Source organism: Hoplias malabaricus, chromosome 9 (assembly GCF_029633855.1).
Source record: "Hoplias malabaricus isolate fHopMal1 chromosome 9, fHopMal1.hap1, whole genome shotgun sequence".
Classification (NCBI taxonomy): Eukaryota; Metazoa; Chordata; class Actinopteri; order Characiformes; family Erythrinidae; genus Hoplias; species Hoplias malabaricus.
The window spans coordinates 20,057,014-20,080,073 of record NC_089808.1 but is presented as its reverse complement, the minus strand read 5'-3'; the positions used below and the strand labels follow the sequence as shown (position 1 = coordinate 20,080,073).

Here is a 23,060-nt window from a genome sequence, read left to right as displayed (position 1 = left end):
TTCTCGTCACAATTATCACAAGTCTTTAGTGTTTGTTCATGCAAATAGTGATGTGGACATTATAATTAATTAATAAACACTGCAAAGTACTGCATTTAATGCACAAACACTGCTTGTATTTTGAGTTAATTATGTCTGTGTGAGGCTGATTATTTAAAAAAGGTGCGATCTACCAACGTGCACCTTATGCTCGACACCCCTACATTGCACGTCCAATAATGCAGTGTCACCGCTTAGATTCCTGATGCACGGGGCTCCTGACCAAGCAGCTTTATTTGACGTGTCGGCAGTGAGGATGTGGACGTGGTGATCACTAATAAAATTGACTGTGAAGCGGTGGTCACTAATATGTGGCGGTGGTGTAGTTGGTGAAGTGATTCTGCTCGTCACTTGGCACAAAGGTCCAACCCGTGTTAGAAAAACAAGGTGTTCTATAGGTATATTATTGTCACTAAATTTACACACAGTGTAAATGTACTTTTACAGGTGCTGCAGTGGTTTTAAAGTCAAGGTGTGTTCCTAAAAATCCTTTTATAAGGATATGAATATCTAAGCTTTTGTTATATTATGTACAATATAAAATAATAAATTATATGCCCTGGAGATGAAATAGGATGTCTAAATCAACACAACTTAAAAAGTTACAATTAATAAGGAATTATGTACAATTATGTTCCCTATCTACAAGTACTTGATATGTACAAGTTACAGTTTTTCCGAGACTAAGGAATCTAGTTGCAGTCTTGTAAATAGTGACACTACAAGATATTCAGTCTTTGCAAAATCACAGTTAGAGACTAAAAGCTCTGTGACATTGTCTTTAGGGTTGAGAGGGTGTCACACATTAGTCTTTTAAAACTCTTTTCAAAGTCGTCTAGTGTATGGTTAGCATTAGTGACTTCACATAGACCCAAGGGACTCAAGACTCAATTCTGATGTGAACCCTAGCCTTGACTCGCTTCAAACCCAAAAGGCTCAAACCAAAAAAATAATTTCAGGCCCCAGAGGCTCAAGACTCAACTCAGACTTGACCACTTGAAGACTTGACCTAGCTCAGACCCCAGACTCTGAAGACTCAACCCAATGAACTCTATAGTCTCAACTCAGATCCCCAAAAAATAAGATTCAGATTCAGACCTTAAAGACTCATTATAAATATTTTTATAATTAAATATTCAACTTAGACTCAAACCCCAAAGACTCAACTCAGACTCCAGAGGCTCAAGACTCAACCTTGACTTGAAAACTATAGATCCAACTCAGACCCCAGAGACTTCCAAAGACTCAAGATTTAACTCAGACCGCAGAGTTTCAATATTAGACACAGATTTGAAGCGTAGAGGCTGGCCTCAGACCCCAAAGAATTAAGACTTGATTCCATAGATTTTAGAGCCAATCCTGATTTAGAACCAATAAACTTGGAAAGGTGGAAAGATTGGGAATGAGCAAAAAATTGCAATGAGCTGGTTAAGGTTCATAATATAAGCTTAATCTTATTAACACAAAACCGCATAGCATTAAGGCAGGAAGATCGGATATGGGTGGAAATTAGAACCAAGGAATAACGCTTGTAATGTGAAGGTGCCCTGAGGCTAGAGTCGGCCACCTTGGAAGCTCAGAGATGGCATCATGTCTCTGTGAAAGCCCTGCTCTTGTTTGGCTCTTTTCTGCCTTCTCCTTCAGTGAGGCTGCATCCATCGAAGTGGAGAAGCTTAGGCTGTAATCCTGCATGACGGATTGAGTCTGCCGCCATGTCCTTTCAACGGATTCCCCTCGATTCCGCGCGCGCGTGTGTGTTTCTGTGAGTGCTTAACCACAGGGGCAGGTATCTTTTGAGAGGTGTTAAGAGTGCAAGGAGTCATTTTTACCTTCAGAACCAGTGAACATTTGTGTTTACTTTTCATGTTTACTTGATTTCTATAAACATCTTAGTAGTTACAGAATGAACAACTGTATACTCCATAGAGAGGGTCTCCCACATGGAGGTGGCCATGTTTAGAACAGGCCATTCTACTCTTTGATTACAAATCTTGAAAAAAAATGGGGGTTGATAACTGCTGTTTTGTAGGTCCTCAGGGAACCACTTTATATTCCAAAGAAAGGGTCTCCCACATGGGGGTGGCCATTTTTGAAACAAGTTTAGGACAGAAAGTTGGATAGATCCAGACCACTAGGCTTTTTCATAACAGATCTTGAAAAACAATACTGGATTTTGATCTGCCTGGAACAAAAGGTAAAAGATGAAACTTTGTCTTTCACCTTGTTTACATGGGCCACATCAAAGGAAAGCCAGTCCCAAATAAGCCCTAAACAAGGAGGGGCAGTGCTGCTTTTTAACCAGACAAATACCATTATGAGCCTGTGGAGACAATTCCACTTTATCTCTGCCTTCATCCCTTTATCACTCCTTCATTCCCTGTCATCGTCTCCCTCTCTCTTTCTGTCGCTCCCTTTCTCCAGAGGTATTAGCCATTCAAAAGATTTCTCAGTGGCACACAGTAAAAGTTATCGCTCCATCTCTCCCACCATCCCTCCCCCTCTCTCCCCAACCCCTATCTTTGTAATCTCCCTTAATCTTTCGTTTCAGAGTGAAGTGAGAATTAGTTTCTCCCTCTCTCTCATCAATCTCTCGCACCCTTCCCTCCCATCCAAGCTCTCTCACTCTCTCCCTCTATCTACCTCTTTTGACCGTTTGCCCTTTCCCTTCCACTCGTCCTCCTCCTTCTCTCAGTTCCTTTCTCCTCTCCCTTTGGGTTCTAACATGTACCAACATACTGATTATGTCTCGGCCGATCTCGCACTTGTCTTTCTCTGTCAAAATTCCTCTCCCGCCCCCTCCCCCCACCTCCCTCTCTCTCTTGGGTACGGTGGTGCATTCGGGCATGCGAGCACATATAAAAAGTTTGGTCGCCCCTGGTCAAATTGCATCTTTTGTTGACTTTGTAAGTGAAAATAAGATACGCACCCTCTGTGGAAATCCACTGCACATTTGAATGCATAATTACTGTTTACTTATTGAGTTTAAGATAAGAAAAGTAACACTAATACACATAATGCTTCTGGCAATAAAGGAAAAGTCTCTGAAAGGATCATTGGTGAGGTTTCTGTTTTTACAGATGGGACTGTCACTTATACTAGAAAAATTCATAGTAGGTCATTACTGACAAATGCAACCGGCCAATCAGTATCAGTCTGGTCCTGACTAGGTTATTCCTAGGGATGTAAATTCCAGCTAATTCCGATATTCTTTTTAAATACTAGTCAATACCCACATTTTTGCTTTATATTCTCCCCAATAAATACTTGTTTCTACTTCCACCCTCAGTGCATCTACCAGATTCAGGAAGCTGGGGATAAATACAAGACACGTGAAGCCAGGCTACCTACCGTGAAGTAAATAATTAATATAAGGTTAATCAGTTAAGGGCAAAAAAACAATAACAAACAGCTAAATGTAATGTAGCCTTGTAGGAGTATATCCTCATATATAGGCTCTGGGTTTACACAAACAAAGAAGCACAAGAACTCATTAATAAATGATGACTTAGTTATGGATATGAATTATGAAGTCTGAAGTATATGAATTGAATTGTTTGATCTTTGAGGGAAATCAGAAGGGATTTATGTTTGATCAGACTTGAGCCAATTATCCAAATCTTTTTACCTGTGGCTTTTATCCTCACCGGACAATATGGCAATATGTTTATCAGAGAGAAATACTTCCATTATTTCAGGGTGACTCTGCCACTGTTGTAAGGACATATCCTTGAAACCATGTCTTTACCATTGCATCCTTGGCAATGTGTCCTTAATAACAAGTCCTTGGTAAAGAGTCCTTAACCACATGTCCATAACAATGTATGATTAACAATATGTCTTTGCTAGTTTGTCCTAGGAAAAATGTCCTTGACAACATATCCTGGTAAATATGGCCCTAACAACACATCCTTGGAATCATCTCCACAATAAAGGCACATTTTTGTTAAGTGTACACTCACTGCCAAAAAAAGTACCCAGATTGCTGCAAACCTTAGCATGCAGTTATGTTTCAGGAAGATGTGTAAATGATTACAGGTGTGGTCTGATTTAACACTGGGTCTTGCACAAGAACATGTTCTGCACTACAGAAAGACTCTCATATGTTACTTTTGGGTAGTGTACCTCTTGCTGACTGCTAGACAGTGCACTCAAAGACATTTTGCCCAGCTGAAAGACTTTGAGAGGAGGTAAATCACTGGACTAAGAGAAGCAAGATGACAGTTTCAACAAACTGGATGCCATCTAGGCCGTTCTGACCAAACTGTTAGTGGTAACATGAACAAGAAACCTGGACTGTTACAGACTGGAACCGTATATTTTAGTGACAAATCCAGGTACTGTTTGGGATCAGTATTGATTGAGTATGGAGGCCTTGTGGTGAACGCTTCAATCCTGCCTCAACTGGAATATTAATCTGGGGAGCCATCTCATATGAGAGTAGGACCCCCCTAGTAGTGATAGCTCAGCAAAATGTGCAGGACATCCCGTGGCCACGTGTTGCCTCTCATGGCAGGGCTTCCAACTGGAGATTTTTAGCCGCCCACATGGCAAGAGATTCCCAAGAATGTTCTCCTCAAATTGCAGCACTTGGCCTTGACCTGCCTGGTCACCAGACATTTCAACAATCAAGCATTTATGGACCCAGTTGGAACTCCAGCTTCAGCATCCTGTGCGTGTGCCGGATCTACAGGCCCAGCTGCAACATCTGTAGGACCTGTGAGGCCTACATGCCCAACCAAATCTGATCTTGTATCAAGGCCCAGAAGAGTAGTAGGACATCCTTTCCTTGCTTTCCCCAGTAAATGTATCATTTTGCTGTAACATGGTACATATATCATTATTTGATTCACACGTTTGTTTGTTTGTTTTCTTTGTGGGTTTTTTTCTCAATGAGTGTATTTACTTGTAAATGTGAACTACAGTTCTGATAGCATTCGAATGCTCTGAGGAAATATGATGTCAGCATTCTGAAAATTTCTGATAAATCAACTCCATTGCTGCTCTCCATTTTTCAATGAGTATTAAACCCTCTCCAGGCATTTTCATTTGTGTCAGATTCCATGGAATGTTCCAGTTTTGCAGAAACAATTCTATGTATTTAAGAACATAGAACTGAGAACCATATGGCTTTAAAAATAATATCTCGTAGGAATATTTGAACGAAGACAACCATCCGCTGCGCATCTACGTCAGAAGCTGGTGATGGGAACAACCCTGTGAAGGAAACTTAAAAAATAATACACCTGTCCACAGCCTAATGCCAACAGCATCTTCTCTAGGATTTGTTTCACTCAGTATGTCTCAACTGACTATTACCAGCTCCGGCGACAGCTTTGACACATGCAGACGTTTCCTCTTAGAACACACTCACAAACGCACATGCACAACAAATACATAATGTACCATCAGCAAATGCAGAGGGAGACAGAGAGTGAGTGTGAGAGAGAGAGGGAGAAAGAGGGGGAGTGCAACAGAAACAGAAAGAATGAATCAGAATGCAAAGCCATACCCTCACAATGCGAAAATGCGCATAGGGCAAGGGACAGCACATGCTTTTTTTGAGATATGTAGAGCCAGTCACCGCTTCTTAAACTGGCATTGACACATTTTATTGGAAAACACAACACACTTGGGTAAGATTCATTCATTCATTCATTCTCTGAAAATGCTTCATCCTGTTCAGGGTCCAGGTCCTGCCGAGAATCACTGGGTGCAAAGTATACATAACTTGGATAGGGAACCAGTCAATCAAAGGGCGTCTTTCTCACACACACACACAAACAAACACGCACACACACACATACAGATGAGCTACCGTCTCTGATTTTACCTTCTCAAGGTGGACCAACAAGGTCTGAGTGTCTGATAGCGTGGACAGTGAGTGGATACAATGTCATACCAGCACAAAAGACATTAACACACCACCCCCATGTTATTGTCACTGCAACACTGACAATGGTCCTCAGCAGGGCTGTACCATATCTTATCGTCTGTGATAATATCGTATCATTTTTAAAACGATTAAAAACATCAATATCATGCTAATACTGATATTCTGATGCAGTTACCCATAATATGGCATATATTCTTTATATGAGTCATTTAGGCACAGTGAAATACTTTAAGGTTACTTTTTGTATAATTGTGGGTTTTTTCTTTGTTTTCTTTGTGTGGTAGATTTAAATACTACATTATTTTTTACAAAAATTCAGAAGCTTGGTAAGGTACTGTTTACAAAATAAGTAAATTTATATAGGTGTTTTTGTCACTTGTTCTGGATGTTTAACAACTGTTACATTTGCAGTATAATAAAACATTTTAATAAATAAAAATATTTAATATTATTAATTTATTTTAACATGTTTAATGTTATATAATAAATATTAATAAAACATTTATTTTGCTGCAATAATGTGTTCTTGAAATAATGTTTTGTTATATCACCAATAATATTGTTATGGCCAAAATACAAGAAAACGTCTTGATATTATTTTAGGGCTATTTCGCCCATCCCTAGTCCCTAGACTAATCAAACCTTCTCTGTGGTGGTCCTGTAAATTATGCAGAGAAACAGGTGTAATTACAGCTTGCAGTAACAAAGTGCTTCTATATGGTAAGCTGGGTGGATCAAATGGGCAGAGAGTGTAGATCCAAGGTAGGTGTAACTCCAAAACAGCTCTGGGGTCCTCGGGTCCTGGTTTCAGTCCTTGCTTTGGCTAACAGCCTGTGGGGAGTTTGGTGTGTTCTCTCTTTGTTTGTATAGGTTTCCTCCACATGCTGGTAGGTGGATTAACTTTGAACACATGGCCTTAAGATGTGCGAGTGAGGGACTGTGTGAAATTACCCATAGGTGTGAGTTCGTGTGTGTGTTTCTTCTTTACACACAATAATTTGGGTAGGCTCCAGGATGAATGAATGAACAAATGAATGAATGAATGAATGAAGTTCAACTAAACCTACTGGAACTGAACTAAACTGAACTCTGCAAAGAGAATGAAAGCGAGTGCGAGTGTAAGAGTTTGACGCGTCAGAGATTTTGAGTTTTTCTGAGACTGAGGAGTGTGGGGGGGGGGGGGGGGATGAGGCCGAGATAAAAGCGAAGAAGCGACGTGAATGCGGGCAAAGCAACGGACAGAGAAAGAGTGGGAGATTAGAGGGGTAGGGATAAACAGATAAGGAGGGCTAGCACGTGGCGGGAGACTGAGCGAGTTAACCAGATAGAGAGATGAGAGGAGATTGGCAGACGATAAGAGGTAATCCCCCCCTCCCTTCCCTCCTTTTTTCTCTCTTCTCCATCTTTCCAAGGCAAGCGCCAAGAGAGTGAAAGAAGAAAGAGGGAAAGAATCACAGGGATCCGCTTCGATTTGTTTACACTCGTACTTCATTTCACCTTCAGAAGTCTAATGCTGTTTAGTTGTACTATTTAAATCTAATTACTTTTGGGGTCTTGTGGCAATGGCGGGGGGGTGGGGGGGGTGTCGGGGTCAAGGAGTCCACATAAAAGAGACAAAGCTGACCTTGGGGTATATGTCCATGTATGTTGAGGTCACTTACTGTGGAAAACAACTTGTAAAATCTCCTTGGAACGGCACGTAAGGATATGAGACACTGGAGCAACTGCAAATGTGCCCAAAAACACTGTGTGATAAATATAATTGGTCCCCACAGTGTTTTCTACAGTGATGAAGCATCTTTGAGTTGATGTGTGGTCCTTGTAATGCAGAGGTAATCACTACTTACCAATGCTCTCATGGCAGAATGCAGTCAAATCGCCACAGCAACGTTCCAGCATCTACTCCAAAGTCTTCCCAAGAGAGTACAGGATGTACCTGCAGCAAAGAGGGGACAAATGGCTGATTAAGACCTTACAAATGAGATGGTGGTGTGGTGGGGCGGGGGGGGGGGGGGGGGGGGGCTACATTTCCAGGTTTTCAACACTACGAAATGTATCCTGTAAACACTTCCATGATGCAATCTGGCCCAAAATGGAATTTTAAATAACTAAATTTGTCAAATTTGATATAGGTCACCACACAGTAAGACCCTCCGCCAGGGGACCCCCACAAGAACTCAGCTCCAATTCGATTTACATAGCAAGTTATGTAATGAATCACATTTACATTTGATTACACTCTGAATGAGCGGTTCTCAGACAGCGCTGGCTTTTTTTCCTTGTTCTACAGGACCTCAATCAAGGTCAAGATCGTACATTAACCAGGTACACTATGTGGTCAAAACGTTGTGGACACCTGATCATCCAGCTCTGGAAGACCTCCATAAAAAGGCAACAAAAATGGGACACTACAGCAGCTGCACATGAGTTTAAGGTCACCATGGTCAATGCTTAATGTTGTTTCTAAAAGAGTAGAGGCTGCTAAAATGTGAAATAAGTGTCCTGTTGATTTACTATGTACTTTATTTCAGAACAAAATGTTACAAGAGATTTTTGAGGCCTTATAAATAGGGTGGAATCTCCAGACAGATTCCTCCTCCCTATCTCCATAACTCTAACTCTAAACCTAACCCCAATCTTCAATCTTCCTCTGAGAGGAATAAAAAAACAAGAAAGCAGGACAAGAAATAAAGAAAGGAAGAGAATGAGAGAGACAGACAAATAGAAAGGGAGTAATGGAAAAGAGAAAAAATGAGATAAACAAGCAGGAAAAGGAAGCAGTGAGTGAGATAGAAAGGGTGAGAAAAGGTGATAGATTAATATGTCAAGAGAAAGCAAGAGAAATGAAAGAATTAAAGACGGAGAGAGTTAAACGTACACGTATGTAAGAAAAAAAGAATGAAAGAGAGAGAGAGGTGGGGGGAATGGTTGCGTAACACAGGCCCTGTGTGTGGAGATTACAAATGGAGAGTGTGGATTTGTCCACTGAGTCTGAATCTGTTCTTATTTGTTTAATAATAGAAGAAAACAGGGGCAATACTTTAAGAATAATGTCAAATTATTGGTATTTGAAGATAGAACAATTTTAACAATAAACCCATAATAATCTAATAAGAAAAAAAGATTTTTAGATAAAATCAACATTTTGAGAGAAGCCATATTTTCCTGACAATATAATTGCAATACTGTGAGAGGAAAAAAGCCACATTTTGGTAAGTTCACAGCGTTCTGAGAAAGAAGCTACAAGAAATTTGTCATGTGAAATTTAAAAACAGAGCGGCATGGTGACGCAGAAGGTAGTGTCACAGACACACATCTCCAGGGACATGTAGGTCCTGCTCCAGGTGACTGTCTGTGAGGAGTGTGGTGTGTTCTCCCCGTGTCCGCATGGGTTTGCTCCGGGTGCTCGGGTTTCCTCCCACGTTCCAAAAACACACGTTGGTAGGTGGACTGGCGACTCAAAAGTGTCCATGTGTGAGTGAATGTGTGAGTGTGTGTCACCCTGTGAAGGAATGGACCCACCAGAACCCTGAACTGGATAATCGGTTACAGACAATGAATGAATGTTTGTAATAGTTTGATAACGAAATTACATCATGATAAACGTTATGATAAAGAGGCAATATTAATAAAATTCTAATGTTATGAGAAAGACGGTATATGAAATAATTAAATAAAAATATAAAGTAAAAAATAAAAATAAAGCCAGCGTTTTGGAATAAATTCATAATATTTTATATAATGTATGATATATAAACAATGTTCACATATAAAATCCAAAGCTTTAATAATAATAAATCTATGGAAATAGAGAGTCATTGATCCCCTCCTTCAGGTCAAAAAATATAATAACCCTATTATAATTTTGGAAAAATCTCACAATGAGAATTATTAGACATATTGACTAGTTAAGTGAAAGGAAAATTCCAAACCAAGAAAAGTATGGTGGCGGAAGCACAGAGGCCTTGTTTGTGTAAGGCATCCGTGATCAAAGCAATTAACCTGCAACCCCCCAGCTGTGTGAAGGGGGGGGCATGGGTAAAGACAAAAACCTACCAGTAAAGTCTCTGTGGCTGAGGGCATCTGCCAGACAAATCAGCACAGCAATGTAATCACGTCTCAAACTGAGCTAATCACTTCAGCCTAATTTAGCATGGCTGCAAAGACAATCTCATAGCCTACAGTAGAGGGGGAGGGCGAAGGGGAGAGAGAGAGAGAGAGAGAGAGGGAGAGAGAGTGAGAGAGAGAGAGAGAGAGAGAGAGAGAGTGAGAGAGAGAGAGAGAGAGAGAGAGAGAGAGAGAGAGAGAGAGAGAGAGAGAGAGAGACTTTTCAAACAATTTAATTCAATTATATTCCATTTGGGTAATGAGAATGCTACAAGGAAATTCTTCCCAAAAATGAAGAAGCAACACACGCATAAACCAATGATAGCTAAAAAGAATTAAATGCAAGTACAAGGCAGAATGTTTGCAACAAATATAAAGGATATATGTCCATGCTATTTTGTATTTTTATTTCCATCATTTTCTCCATTGATTTTTTTCACGTAATAAAACATCTTATGTAGTCACACCTAGTGGCCTGGATGTATTTCACATGTCATTAGATCATTAGATCAAGACCAGCCCGGTACAGTCACAGCCCCTACCATTTGCCTAAACACGTACCTCACTAAAGGAGAAGTTCTCAAAACATGTCACTTTTCCCTGCAAGTCCATCAATGATACTGGCATTTTCCATCTCTCTAATTCATCAATGTAAGTAATCATAAATATATACCGATATAGCCATGGTCACACTAGCATTTGCAGTTCTTGCTGCCATGTGAAAAAAAAAAATTGGCAACACAGTCTATTTTGGTCCGTTGGCTAATAAAAATAAAACAGCTGCCTCACCAACAATAAACACTAAAAATATATATGTATATGTATAATAATAATAATAATAAAAAACATGGGCGGCACGGTGGCGCAGCAGGTAGTGTCGCAGTCACACAGCTCCAGGGGCCTGGAGGTTGTGGGTTCGATTCCCGCTCCGGGTGACTGTCTGTGAGGAGTTGGTGTGTTCTCCCCGTTTCCGCGTGGGTTTCCTCTGGGTGCTCCGGTTTCCTCCCACAGTCCAAAAACACACGTTGCAGGTGGATTGGCGACTTGAAAGTGTCCGTGTGTGTGAGTGAATGTGTGTGTGTGTTGCCCTGTGAAGGACTGGCGTCCCCTCCAGGGTGTATTCCCGCCTTGCGCCCAATGATTCCAGGTAGGCTCTGGACCCCCCGCGACCCTAAATTGGATGAGCGGTTACAGATAATGGATGGATGGATAATAAAACATTATACAATACCACCTAATTCAGCCTCAAGGCAGACTTTATACCAGGACCAGGCTGCCTCAAGTTTTATGTGTGCAGATTTAACCATATTATATAAAGTTTCATGCTTTCACACACTATTAGCATTTCCTCCATTTTGGATCTGTAGTACTACTGTAAAAAGCTTGTGTACAAAACATTAAATCCTTGTCTGTAACCACATTTAAAGTTCAGGATCACAGTGAGTAACATGTAAGGTGAAGTAACAGTGAGGACATGTCCTCTTTTTTAGACTTAAACATGTCAAAAACACTATAATAGAGGAGAGATTGCTAGTAAGCTAGCTAGATAATTAGCCACACTGAGCTAACCAACTGCCTAGTCTTAGTTTACCAGTAAATAGAACATGGATAGCCAGTACAGAAGCTGGTAAAATACTGCTGTGTGTCATATAAACACCGATTGCCTGTCTAGTTGCTTTGGTCATGTAGCCCAAGGAATACTGACATCAGCATAAAAATAATGTAGCAGTTTGAGTATGGGTTGTCAGAAGAGGCACAGCATAAGCTGGCTTAAATGGTGTAATATATGGTGTAATATGCCCATTTCAGTGACACCCTGGACTGAATAACTTGTCTACTTTAGCTAGCTAGCTAATGATGCAAAGGCTCTAAGCTTTGAACATACCAGTTAGGTGCTTTGGCCTTGCTATTCCTCTCACTGACAGCCAAACAAGTCATGCTGTTTCATGCATTTCTGTATGCCTGTTCAGCTTCTCCTTTGTGCTTTTTGAATATTTTATCCATATTGTCTGCATTACTGTTTTTAATTTTCATTTAAATTTTTTCCCCAGTTGTTGTCATTACGTTTTTGTCTTGGAATTATAAGCACTTCAATGACTGGCCATTAGCCATATGCTAAGGGTACAGTGGGCCAAAGTGCACTTAAATATTTGATCACTTCAGTACATTTTGCACTCTGGGTGTCCCACACATGTAACGGCCCACCAGTTCTCCCAATGGCCAATCCATCCCTGGCTGATCTGCTCTATGTAGCATAAACTGGCTCATTAATTGACTACAATTGGTACTTGTAGCGAGTGGTATATTACAGGAAAACAATATTATGTAATTCATAATCATTTACGCAAACATATTATTTTTAGCCTTTTTGTTTGTGGTGCATATCACTTCTTATACTTTTAATATGTCATGTATTTGATTCATTCTGGTGAGAAACAGTGAGGTTTGCTAGGCTTAGCATAAACTCTTCTACATATCCTCCTCGCTCTGTGGTAGGTACATCCAAAAATATAAATGCTATCTGTCAACATCTTTCCAAATCCCCTAATCCAGGCCTTCAGTAACCTCAGAGAAAGAGAGAAAGAGAGAGAGAGGTGGAGATCAGAAAGAGCAAAGAAGCTGTGGCTGAGCACAAGCTACAGAAGAGGAACCAGGAGGAAAGAAGAGAAAAACAGCAGGGGGGAGAAGATGTAGGAAGAGAAAGCGAATAGTTGAAGTAGACGAAGGAGGGAGCAGAGCAAACATCTCAGAAAAGTGTCGCACTTGTCCACTAAGCTCACTAATTCAATCTCCAGCATGCAGTTGAGTGACTGAAGCCTCCTCCCTCGTTCCTCGTCTCTCTCCAGCTAATCCCTCGCTCCATATCCTCCGCAAGCAGGACGAGCGAGGCAACTACATGACAGGAAGAGGGAGAGAGAGGAGAGAGTGGAGGAAGATATAGAGAAGTACAGTGGAGGAAAAGAGGACAGGGCACAAAGTGAAACAAGAGTGTGTTGCCGACTGTTTGGTAGTGTTGCTCCCGAGGAAAATTCCCCTTTAATTAAAAGTCTAAATCCTTCACACTTTAAAACCCTCTTTCATAATTAACACTCTGATCTCCCCCCTCACTCCCCCACCTCCCTAAAAAAACAATTAAAAGTTTTTTTGTGTGATTTCACTTCAAAAAAAAAAAAAAAACATTAATTAAAAAAGGCAAACGAAACAATGGCACGGATATCGAGGCGGACCCCCACTTTGCTCTTTAAGCTTGCAGATAATTGATCCGGACCGGAATGTTTACCACTGGGATAGCGAGGAATTAAACACTCTCAGTTCAGCCCATTTAATTGCATTCCCTCCTCCTCCCATTTTGTACCATTGTGGACAAAAGTGAATGTTTGATTTAGTCAGATCACAGCAACACAAAATTCTAAAAATCCCACCATAAACTTGTACAGACTGCAAGACCACTGCATTCAATGTGGGAGACTAGGTATTTAGATCCCTGCTGGTAGAGACCACATGTTGTACTAAGAGTCCTTGAGTTAGACTCTTAACACCTACATCTATAAAATAATCATATATTAAGAAGAGTGCTCCATCCACACTTTCTTTTTTGTTTTAGATCACAGATCAGATCACAGAAAAACAAAATTCCAAAAATCCCACCTCGAAATTTGCCATCTTTCTGGTATAGTACAGTAAGACCACCCCCCCCCCAAAATGGATGATTAATGGTTTAGCCATGGGTCTGTTTCTCAGGCCAGGCAGGGACACCTTGCTATACCAGTAAGAGTCACTGGGCACAATGTATTCCCCTACATCTGCAACATGACCAGAATAAAAATGTCTGCCAAACATATACTCTTCAAAAGTCCTCCACTTTTCCAAGGATAAGAGCATCTTCCTAAACCGACATATTTCTGGCATAGTGTAGTAGGTAAGATCATTGCTTGGGCAGGGACAGGAACACCACTCCCCACTCTATTAGTAATACATGCATTTGCCCATATTTTACGAGACTTGTAGGTTCATTTGCCCTATCAGAGTCACTGAGCCAGACTCAGAATTCTGCATTCACCTACATCTGTAACATAATCAGGCCTCAATAAAAGTGTCTGCAAAACATACACACTTCCCATGTCCCAAACTTTTCCAATTATAAGAGCATCTTACCAAACTTACACACTTTCAGGTATAGTGGGTATAGTGGGTAAGACCACTGCCTTCAAACTGAGAGACTGGTGGTTAAGTCATGGAGTCATTGAGCAGGAGTCTTAACACTGTATTCACTTGCATTTGCAATATGACCAGGTCTGCATCAAAGTGTCTGCTAAACACAAACACTTTCTGGCATAGGGTACTGGGTAAAAAACACTGCTTGAGCAGTAACAGGAACACTGTACTATACCAATAAGATGATTCTGAAAATCCATTCCCCAAAATTCCCGCTACCCCTTATAACATAGTGGGTAAGACCACTGCACTTTGTGGGAAACATGCTCCCTCAGGCAGCAATAGGAACTCCATATACCAATTAGAGTCATTGAGGCAGACTCCTAATTCTGCATTAACCTTCATCTGTAACACGACCAAATTTTGAAAAGGGTGCAAAACATACACATAGATAAAAGCATCTTCTCAAACTTACACTCATTCTGGTATAGTATAATGGGTAAGACCAAAGTTTGAGGCTAGGAAGTTCAGTCATATATTCCATTCCTAGCTCAGGACCTGCATAATGGCATCTGCCCAATGTACACATTTCCCAAGTCGTACCAAGTAGTTTGTAAGACCACATCCCTTAATGAGCCCCTCGTTTCCCCACTTAGGTAGGGGCAAAAAAACATTGTATCTGCCATCTGAAATCTGAGATCACTAGAAAACCGCGACATCCCTCAACCCCCACCTTTTTAATCACCATTAAATGTTTCGATTTCCACAGTTTTTTTTTTTTATTTTGCAACCAAGTGAAATTCTGAAAATCTACCCCTACTCAACACACACTTTCTGGTATATCTTAGGTGTGTTTAATCTGTATCATCTGTCTTTCATTCTTTCATCTCATTCATTTCATATTGTCTTTTCAAAGTTGCTATTGTCCATCCATCTAATCTCACTGTTGTCCAGAAGAAACTATGGAGAAATTAAAAAGCTCCATTTCTTATTGGGTAGAAAAGCAATAACACTTTTGCTGGGTACATTACATACATTGGTTAAGTCTGTCCCATATGTCCCCTATTCGATGCCACCAAAGTACAGATTTGTGAAGGACTTTCACAAGGACGTCTATGACATCTAAGGCAGGAGTTGAACAGAGTGAATCTAATTTCATCCGATGACTCCAATCATGTCCAAAAAGAAACCAATCTGTGAATTGACAGGGGAAAACCCCACCTATAAAACTTGGAAAGTGGACCGTTCAAATAAGCATCACTAGCATTGGCTCTAGCTAAGAATGGATATGAATAAAATATGAATATGGATTTGATCGTCTTTGCTGAAAAAGGGCCAATATTTTTCTCTGGATCAAAATTTTGATTATTTCCTATAATTGTGGGGTGTTTTTAAACTAGTGTTTGTGATGTCACAGCACATGGGTACATGCTTGCTTCTAATTGGTTGAATTAATCAGTAATCAACTAATGGTTGATTAATAAATGTACACTTGCATAACTGTGATTGATCATTTTTCCTTATGATTGTCATAGGGTTTTTTATGTTTATAGTTAAGATTCAGGGTTAGGAAAAGGTTTAAGCCTGATTTTTCACACCGGGTTGCCGGTGAATTCACATGAATTCACATGAACATTCACATACATAAATAATACACATTTTACTATTGTACAATTGCATAATTATATATATATATATAGTACATGTTCTACAACTCCTGGAGCAAACAATGTACAAGATTAGCCTGTTACTCTAAATATTCTGTTTTTGATTGTCTTTAAAAAAAAAAAAAAAAAAAAAAACTTTGATGTTTATGTTTGCAGTCTTCTTTAAAGTTTTGGCCACACCCCATTGAGGCTGTGACTAACTGGAAAATAATCGTCTCCCTCAAGAAAAAAGAATTAATAGCATGTCCCGGAGATCCATTTTCCTTCCTTTCCTTTTCCCCTTCACTCTCACCTCAGGTCAGGGAGCCGTTAATAAGAAAAAGGCATTTTAGCAAAAAACATGGGTGCCATAAATCGGGAACAAGGGAGGCCCATTTGGCTGCAATGTGGTGATGAAAAATTAACGCACAGAGATGTTACCTGTCCACGGCTGTGGGTGTTGTTTTAATATTATTTGAATAATTCCACCATCCACCGTGGACTTTCAGTCCTCTCCTCCTTTTTTCTCCTCCAAATGCACTTAAACGACTCCCATCATGTCACACTCATCAATATTCATTCCTCCATCTCTCTCTAACTCGTTCTCTCCAATATTTCCTCCTTTTGTGCAGTGGCCACTCACATTCCTTTATCTTTTTCATTCTGTACAGCTCTTACCTCTTAGCTTCTTTCTTCTCTTGTTTCTGGTTGGTTCTTTTTTTTATTCTTTCTATCCTGCTTTTACAATCTTTGTTTCCTTATTTCATTTATCATTGTTTCCATCCCCACCCTCAACTCTTCATCCACTCATATATAAATAGATATCTTGTTTTTTATTAATTTAATTTCTTACTTCCTTTACACCAAGGTTTTGATGCATCTCTCTCTTTCTCTCTCTCTCACTCTCTCTCTCTCTCTCTCACACACACACACACACGCAGATCCTACAGCTCTTGAGTGGCACAGCTACATAAGCTTTGGTCCTATCATCAGTACATCATCCTGAATTCAATCCCTGGTGATCCCTCTGCCATCTGAGGCCATGAGTCCTGGAGAGCACAATTAGCCTCACTCTCTGGGTGGGTGGGAGGTTTGCCCCCACGCTCACCCCCATCCCCACCCCCATCCTTCTGCTCATGGTGCTAGCTAGCAGATCTCAGCAGTTCTCTGGTGTGTTAAGCCAATTTATGCCTCTGTGTTTAATCTATATGATGTGACATAGACGTGAACCCGTGAATGCCATAGCCTCAGAAATGTTACTATACACCTCATTGACGCAGACCACAACAAGTGTGATTATGCCACAGTCAGACAAACATAGATCAAGTTGAACCAAGTCCAGAACCATGAACTCCTCTTCTTCACACTACAGAGACTGCAGACAATTAGCAGAATCATGGTGAGGGATCTCCTCAGACATTGGTTTGGACATTATGGAATGAATTAACAATTGGAACATATGGACCCCTCAGGAAAAAAACAAAACACACACAAAAAAACAAAAACAAATTTTGATTAGTGGGAGCACACAAGGAAAAAAAGTGTTGTGCTCTGAAATAAGAAAATTTGTGCTCAATATGTGACAGTGAAATTACATTCTCAGCTCTATTGATCATATTTGGACTGAGCTCGAGTCATGTTAGTGAATTGAGGCTAATTGTCCAACAACAGTTGCTGACTTCACTAAAGCTCTCAAAATTGAATGCCATCCAATATTCACAGAAATGTTCCAATGGCTAATTTTAAGCCTTCTGAGAAGACATTTCATTACTGCCAATTTTAAAGGAGGAAAAATTGTCAAGAAGGCACAGCTGAGGAAAGGATATAGACAAGAAAGATGGAAATTACAACAAGGACTTGGCCCACCCCAGACCCCAGACCTCAGCATCACTTACTGTGGTTGGGACAGGATGTGGATAGGGAGCATGGTGGCACTGCTGGGAGTATCACTCCCAAAGAGCTCTGGATTTCTGGAGTTGTAGGTTCAATGAGAGTGTAGAAAGTGGTGAACAAAACATTAGATTCAACAACTGCTTTCTGCAGCGCATTAATGTACATCACCTTCTGCCTCATAAATGTTATGTTTTCCATATCCCCCACCTCCAATGGAGTCTTACCTGTGTGTCGCGGTGTGTTTAGCTGGCTTTTAGCCGAAGACAAGGGAGATAAACATGGTGTCTGAGGCGGAGGAGAGGCTTTGAGGTAGAGCAGCAGGCGAATGCTGCATCTTTTTATTCTTCTCCTGACTGATCCCAGTCAGCCTCATAAAGAGACTCTTTCTCTCCCTTGCCTTTTGAAGGAGTGCTTTCTCTCTCTCTCTCTGTCTTCCTTGACTCGGTTGGAGTCAGAACTCTTTATCAGAGCCTTGGTTTTCTTACAAATTTGCATGGAAAATAATACACACCTCCCTCCTGCTTTTTCTCACGCTCCCCTCTTGCTTCTCTCACTTTTTTAGCGTTCCGCACTCCACACAATGGACTAAATATAAACGGCCTATTTTTTCAGGAGCTTCCGTGGGAGTGTGCGTCCAATCTCTCTCTCCCTCTCTCTCTCTCTCTATCTTTCTCTCCTCTCCACACACACACACACAGACACTTCTTTTCGTGCTGGTCTGATCTGGTGGCAGGTCGGACTGCCGCGGGCCCCTTTCATTCAATTATGGCCCTGCGCTGTTGTTATTGTTCCCCACTAATAATAGAGCACCTCCGTCTACCCTGTCACATACAGGAGCCATCAGTAACCTCAGAGAGCGGACAAGCCTCATTTGTAGAGACAGTGAAAGGGGGTGAGGGTGGGCAGGTTGGAAAGAGGGAAGAAATAAAGGATGTGAGGAAGGATGGAAAAATGAATTAACATTGGAAAAAGAAAGGAGAGAGAGGGGGGATAATGAAGAGAAGAGGAAAAGAAAAGAAAAGAAAAGAAAGAGGAAGAGGCGTGGAAAAATATATAAAGTGATCAAATAAAGAGAAAAACATGCAAAGACACAAAGTGAGATTTTTATGTGATAGTGTGTGTGTGTGTGTGTGTGTGTGTGTGTGCGTGCAAGGAAACATGTTGTGGGGACTTCTCTTCCTTCTGGGGATCACAAGCTGGTCCCCACAATGTACAGGTCCCCATAATGATTTTTAAGGTGATATTTTGCTTTATGGTTTATAGGTCATGTATTCTATGTCCCCACAATGTATAAAAACAACACGTGTGTGTTTTCATGAATTTTAGCCTATTCAAAGGTTAACAACTAGTAGCAAAAGTGTAAAAACATCCGTGCTAACAGCCTTGACACCAGAGATGTCTAGAGAGCTGTAAATGACTCCATTACAGCAGCTCAACATTCATGAGTTATAATAAAATTAATGTCCAATATGCCTCATATTTCAAAAGCACTGCTCTCAAGATAATAATTGCTTTCGAAAGACAACCACAGTATATAGCTTTTAATTTACTGCAGAATACATAAATCTGCGAGGAATGAAATACAACCGTTAGCATGTATTTTGCAGCAACATACGAGCTACTGTCTCTGATTTTACATCTACAAGGTGTGTCTACCAGAGTGGGCAGTGATTTGAAAGTGTCTAGAAACTGGAGCAGCACTGCTGTGGCTGATCCACCCATACCAGCAAAACACACATTAACACACCACCTCCATGTCAGTGTCACTGGAGCACTGTGAATCATCCATCACCCATATCATGCTCTTTAGTGGTCTTGTGAGGGCCCTACCTATCTAACAAAGTATGTAGAGCAACACATGGACTACAGTCTGTATTTGTAGAACTACAAAGTGTACATATGTGGTCAGTGCAGCTGAAAAAATGGACATGACGGTAGAAAAAAGGAGGGGGTTTAATGTTATGGGTGATGGGTTTAAAGAACCAGTCGTGTATATATGTGTACCATATTATTAGACACTTAACATATATTATATTTTACTGTATATGTTATTATGAATCATTCTGTAGGTTCAGTATGGATTATGGAAAGGTATCACAAGGATTATGGAAAGGTATGGATTAAGCCTAGAATGGGACTAAAGCGTTTTTTCACTAAACAATGATTACTGAAGACTTAAGCTGAGAGCTGAAGCTGGACGCTAATGACCTTGTGTTCTTGTGTTCTGTCATCTGCTGTGTACTGACCACAACAGCTGGACCTGCTGGAAAGCTACAGCCAAGACCGAGGGGTGAGAGAGAGAGAGAGAGAGAGAGAGAGAGAGAGAGAGAGAGAGAGAGAGAGAGAGAGAGATGAATGAAGAATCTAGGGTGGTGGATGCTGAAAGAAAGAATGAAGGAAAAAAGATGGAAGAAATAAGAAAGATAGGAAGGAAAGAGGGAAGTAAAATGAAGGAAGGAATGAACAACGGAAGGAAATAAAAATGCAAAAAGAGAAGAAAGAAAGGAATAAAGAAAAAATGAAGTTAATTTTAATTGTGGTTAAATTACAGGTTAATTGTGGAATGAAAGAAAGAAAGAAAGAAAGAAAGAAAGAAAGAAAGAACAAATGTAGGAACAAATAAAGATGAACGTGGGATTGAGAAATGGATGAATAGCAGGGTTGTGTCAAAAGCAGGAGATGTGGAAGGAAGGAAGTAAACAGAAGAGAAGAGAATAGAAGAGAACTGAAGTGAAGGGTAATAGCAAAAGAAGGCATTGCTGGAGGAAGAAATGAAAGAAGGAAGAAATGAAACAAGAAAATGGCAAAAGAGTAGAAAAAGAAAGAAAAAGAGACAAGAAAGAAACATAGAGAAAAAGAGGGATGAATTGCCCAGGATAGTGGCAAACGCTGGTACGTTGGAAAAGATAAACAAAGTAATAACAGAGAAGAGAAGAAACGAGAGAGACCACATCACAGGGAAATACGTGACTACAGATGACAGCCTCTGACAGACAGTGGGTGACAGTACACTCCCACAGTTACTCTGTACTTCCTCTCTACTTCTTTATAAAGCAGCTTTGATGTTGTAAGGAGGGACCTACCTTTGAGAGCTTCACACTTGTTTTCTCTTGTAGAATCTACACAGACACGTTGGCCAAATATTTTGATGCTTATCTTTCATTTACAAATTCTCTATTCTAAATACTTTTCACATTTAATGAAATGCAAAAAACAAATGAATTATCATGTCATTGACTAACAACTTGCCTTCTAGATGACGTCTTTTTTCAGGGTCATCATCAACATTCAATGATTGTTAAGTACATTTGTTTAAAATATCAATGAAAATATCATTCATTCATTCATTATCTGTAACCGCTTATCCAATTTAGGGTCGCTGGGTCCAGAGCCTACCTGGAATCATTGGGCGCAAGGCGGGAATACACCCTGGAGGGGGCGCCAGTCCTTCACAGGGCAACACAGACACACACACACTTTCACTCACACACTCACACCTACGGACACTTTTGAGTCGCCAATCCACCTACCAACGTGTGTTTTTGGACTGTGGGAGGAAACCGGAGCACCCGGAGGAAACCCACGCGGACACGGGGAGAAGACACCAACTCCTCACAGACAGTCACCCAGAGCGGGAATCAAACCCACAACCTCCAGGTCCCTGGAGCTGTGTGACTGTGACACTACCTGCCGTGCCACCGTGCCGCCCCATGAAAATATCAACATCGAATAAAAAAAACTTTTTTTATTTATTTTAAAATAGGTTGATTGTAAAGTCTTAACTGTTGGCATATCAACTGCAGCTGATGTCTTCTTTAATAAAATGGAAACAAAAGCAGCAAACCTAGTGGCAAAACCAAATGCAACTTTGCCAGTTTGGGAGCACTTCAGATTTCAAAGGAAAAGTGAGAGCCAGCCAATTCAGATGAGGCAATATGCCAAATCTGTGCCAGAAAATAAAACAGGGAATTACATCAAATTTGATATCTGTCGACGCAAATGAGTTATAAAGCACTGAAGTAACATTTTAAATGGCTGGCTGCAAGAAATTCTTTGAACCAATCGTCCTATATAAAATCTGCCTATTTAAATCTATTTAGAACTATTTAAAATCTGCAAGCACAGTTTTGTTGGACTTCACATTCATCCATTCATTCCTATTTTCTTCAACTCACAGTATCTTGAGGGTGGCCCTACCTTACAGTGCTGCTGAGGTAATACACAAAATCAAAAGTTACATTTATTTACCTTAAATTAATTAGATATAAAAGAAAGTAAAATAACCTATAGTAATGTAGTCCAAGAGGAAATGTCTAACTTTTAAACAAGCCATGTATAAAAGTAAAAAAAAAAGCACAAATGCAGATGATGAAAAATAAATAAATAAATAAAATAGAAACATTAACTAATACAAACATTCAGGAATAACTAAAATTATAAGACTAAATATTATATTATAAGACTCACCATGATGAATGTCACCATGATCTACGCCAAGTGTGTACATCAAAGAATGTAAAGACCCTTTACAGCACTGGGCTGTGTTCTCTAGAGTAATGGAGCACTATTCAGTACCTTTATCATCCAGGACTAACCATCCAACATCAGTACATTCTAACAGCCATAGTTTCAGAAACAACATTGGCCAGTCTGTTTGAGGTTACTTGACAACTTGGCATAATGAAAGGCGAGTGTGTAAAAACAGAAGTGAACAAGTCACTAAAGTTGTGTAATTCTAATTAGCAGGATAAAAGCTTTTATTAACTGCAAGCTACATGAATACATAACAAGAGAAGCAAACTCCGGACCACTAAGATGTCATAGTTGATCAAGTGCAGTTGAGGGGGATCTTGTGTGAATACTTCTGTCAATCTTGTGCTTAAGGGAGATGGGTTTCTGTTATGAGGGCTGCTTTAATACATAGCCATTAAATGGAAGCCTGAAGTCTCAAGTCTGTGCCTTGAGTTTGGTTTACTTGTGTATTGCTTCAAGAGGTTTAGGAATGTGATTACAGAGTGTCATTCCCCCGCTGCGGCCACATGCTATGAAGCTTTCACTTTCTCACAGATTAATCTCAACTGCACCATGGGCCATCTGCCAGCGTCCCATCTATGTCGGCATCCTCGCTATTGCGTTGCTCCGCATGGCCGGCAGCGAAGTGATTAAAGCTGAAATCTTGAGTTTGTCCTAGGACTTGAAGGGTTAAGTAGGATGGTGAATCCTGAGGTAGACGGAGTGTGGTGTGATGTACAAAACATGATCTCTGAGCAAGTGGAAACTGGTCAGTATGTCTAATATTTCTCATTATAAGATCGGTGCAAAGATCT

The 23,060-nt window shown here is 40.4% G+C and overlaps 1 protein-coding gene across 1 annotated transcript in view; it reads right to left on the bottom strand.

Annotated features, from left to right (window-relative positions):
- Positions 1-23,060, bottom strand: part of LOC136706918 (cadherin-18) — a 234,593-nt gene that overhangs the window by 150,156 nt on the left and 61,377 nt on the right. Inside the window, exon 2 of the mRNA XM_066680665.1 lies at positions 7,780-7,868. The gene's annotated coding sequence lies outside the window, so the exon portion shown is untranslated. The remainder of the gene's footprint in view (positions 1-7,779; positions 7,869-23,060) is intronic.